Source organism: Cetorhinus maximus, unplaced genomic scaffold (assembly GCF_964194155.1).
Source record: "Cetorhinus maximus unplaced genomic scaffold, sCetMax3.hap1.1 HAP1_SCAFFOLD_3091, whole genome shotgun sequence".
NCBI lineage: Eukaryota > Metazoa > Chordata > Chondrichthyes > Lamniformes > Cetorhinidae > Cetorhinus > Cetorhinus maximus.
Genome location: NW_027599018.1, coordinates 21,519 through 24,589, shown reverse-complemented (window position 1 = coordinate 24,589; position 3,071 = coordinate 21,519).

Sequence of the window (3,071 nt, the reverse complement as noted above, 5' to 3'; positions counted from 1 at the left end):
AGAGAGAGAGATCAGGGTGTAAGAGAGAGAGAGAGATCAGGGTGTTAGAGAGAGAGAGAGATCAGGGTGTTAGAGAGAGAGAGAGATCAGGGTGTCAGAGAGAGCGAGAGATCGGGTGTTCGATAGAGAGAGATCAGGGTGTTAGAGAGAGAGAGATCAGGGTGTAAGAGAGAGAGAGATCAGGGTGTTAGGGAGATCAGGCTGTTAGAGAGAGAGAGATCAGGGTGTTAGAGAGAGAGAGAGAGATCAGGGTGTTAGAGAGAGAGATCAGGGTGTTAGAGAGAGATATATCAGGGTGTTAGAGAGAGAGATCAGGGTGTTAGAGAGAGATCAAGGTGTTAGAGAGAGAGAGATCAGGGTGTTAGAGAGAGAGAGATCAGGGTGTTAGAGAGAGAGAGATCAGGGTGTTAGAGAGAGAGAGATCAGGGTGTTAGAGAGAGAGAGATCAGGGTGTTAGAGAGAGATCAGGGTGTTAGAGAGAGAGATCAGGGTGTTAGAGAGAGAAAGAGATCAGGGTGTTAGAGAGAGATCAGGGTGTTAGAGAGAGAGAGATCAGGTTGTTAGAGAGAGATCAGGGTGTTAGAGAGAGAGATCAGGGTGTTTGAGAGATCAGGGTGTTCGAGAGAGAGATCAGGGTGTTAGAGAGAGAGATCAGGGTGTTAGAGAGAGAGAGATCAGGGTGTTAGAGAGAGAGAGATCAGGGTGTTAGAGAGAGAGAGATCAGGTTGTTAGAGAGAGAGAGATCAGGGTGTTAGAGAGAGATCAGGGTGTTAGAGAGAGAGATATCAGAGTGTTAGAGAGAGAGATCAGGGTGTAAGAGAGAGAGAGATCAGGCTGTTAGAGAGAGAGAGATCAGGTTGTTAGAGAGTGATATCAGGGTGTTAGAGAGTGATATCAGGGTGCTTGAGAGAGATTAGGTTGTTCAAGGGAGAGAGAGATCAGGGTGTTAGAGAGAGAAAGAGATCAGGGTGTTAGAGAGAGAGAGATCAGGGTGTTTGAGAGGCAGATCAGGGTGTTCGAGAGAGAGATCAGGGTGTTAGAGAGAGAGATCAGGGTGTTAGAGAGAGAGAGATCAGGGTGTTAGAGAGAGAGAGATCAGGGTGTTAGGGAGAGCGAGAGATCAGGGTGTTAGAGAGAGAGAGATCAGGGTGTTAGAGAGAGAGAGAGATCAGGGTGTCAGAGAGAGCGAGAGATCGGGTGTTCGAGAGAGAGAGATCAGTGTGCTAGAGAGAGAGAGATCAGGGTGTTAGAGAGAGGGATCAGGGTGTAAGAGAGAGAGAGATCAGGGTGTTAGAGAGAGAGAGATCAGGGTGTTAGAGAGAGAGAGATCAGGGTGTTAGAGAGAGAGATCAGGGTGTTAGAGAGAGAGAGAGATCAGGGTGTTAGAGAGAGAGAGATCAGGGTGTTAGAGAGAGAGAGATCAGGGTGTTAGAGAGAGAGAGAGAGATCAGGGTGTTAGAGAGAGAGAGATCAGGGTGTTAGAGAGAGATCAGGGTGTTAGAGAGAGAGAGACCAGGGTGTGAGAGAGAGAGAGATCAGGGTGTTAGAGAGAGAGAGATCAGGGTGTTAGAGAGAGAGATCAGGGTGTTAGAGAGAGAGAGAGAGAGATCAGGGTGTTAGAGAGAGAGAGAGATCAGGGTGTTAGAGAGAGAGATCAGGGTGTTAGAGAGAGAGAGATCAGGGTGTTAGAGAGAGAGAGAGAGATCAGGGTGTTAGAGAGAGAGATCAGGGTGTTAGAGAGAGAGAGATCAGGGTGTTAGAGAGAGATCAGGGTGTTAGAGAGAGAGAGAGAGATCAGGGTGTTAGAGAGTGAGAGATCAGGGTGTTAGAGAGAGAGATCAGGGTGTTAGAGAGAGAGAGAGCGATCAGGGTGTTAGAGAGAGATCAGGGTGTTAGAGAGAGATCAGGGTGTTAGAGAGAGAGAGATCAGGGTGTTAGAGAGAGAGAGATCAGGGTGTTAGAGAGAGAGATCAGGGTGTTAGAGAGAGAGAGATCAGGGTGTTAGAGAGAGAGAGATCAGGGTGTTAGAGAGAGAGATCAGGGTGTTAGAGATCAGGGTGTTAGAGAGAGAGAGATCAGGGTGTTAGAGAGAGAGAGATCAGGGTGTTAGAGAGAGATCAGGGTGTTAGAGAGAGAGATCTGGGTGTTAGAGAGAGAAAGAGATCAGGGTGTTAGAGAGAGATCAGGGTGTTAGAGAGAGAGAGATCAGGGTGTTAGAGAGAGATCAGGGTGTTAGAGAGAGATCAGGGTGTTAGAGAGATCAGGGTGTTCGAGAGTGAGATCAGGGTGTTAGAGAGAGAGATCAGAGTGTTAGAGAGAGAGAGATCAGGGTGTTAGAGAGAGAGAGAGATCAGGGTGTTAGAGAGAGAGAGATCAGGGTGTTAGAGAGAGAGAGATCAGGGTGTTAGAGAGCGAGAGATCAGGATGTTAGAGAGAGAGAGATCAGGGTGTTAGAGAGAGAGAGATCAGGGTGTAAGAGAGAGAGAGATCAGGGTGTTAGGGAGATCAGGCTGTTAGAGAGAGAGAGATCAGGTTGTTAGAGAGATCAGGGTGTTAGAGAGAGAGAGATCAGGGTGTTAGAGAGAGTGAGATCAGGGTGTTAGAGAGAGATCAGGGTGTTAGAGAGATCAGGGTGTTAGAGAGAGATTAAGGTGTTCAAGGGAGAGAGAGATCAGGGTGTTAGAGAGAGAAAGAGATCAGGGTGTTAGAGAGAGAGAGATCAGGGTGTTAGAGAGAGAGAGATCAGGGTGTTAGAGAGAGATCAGGGTGTTAGAGAGAGAGATCAGGGTGTTAGAGAGAGAGATCAGGGTGTTCGAGAGAGAGATCAGGGTGTTAGAGAGAGAGATCAGAGTGTTAGAGAGAGAGAGATCAGGGTGTTAGAGAGAGAGAGCTCACGGTGTTAGAGAGAGAGAGATCAGGGTGTTAGAGAGAGAGAGATCAGGGTGTTAGAGAGAGATCAGGGTGTTAGGGAGAGCGAGAGATCAGGGTGTTAGAGAGAGATCAGGGTGTTAGAGAGAGAGAGAGATCAGGGTGTCAGAGAGAGCGAGAGATCGGGTGTTCGAGAGAGAGAG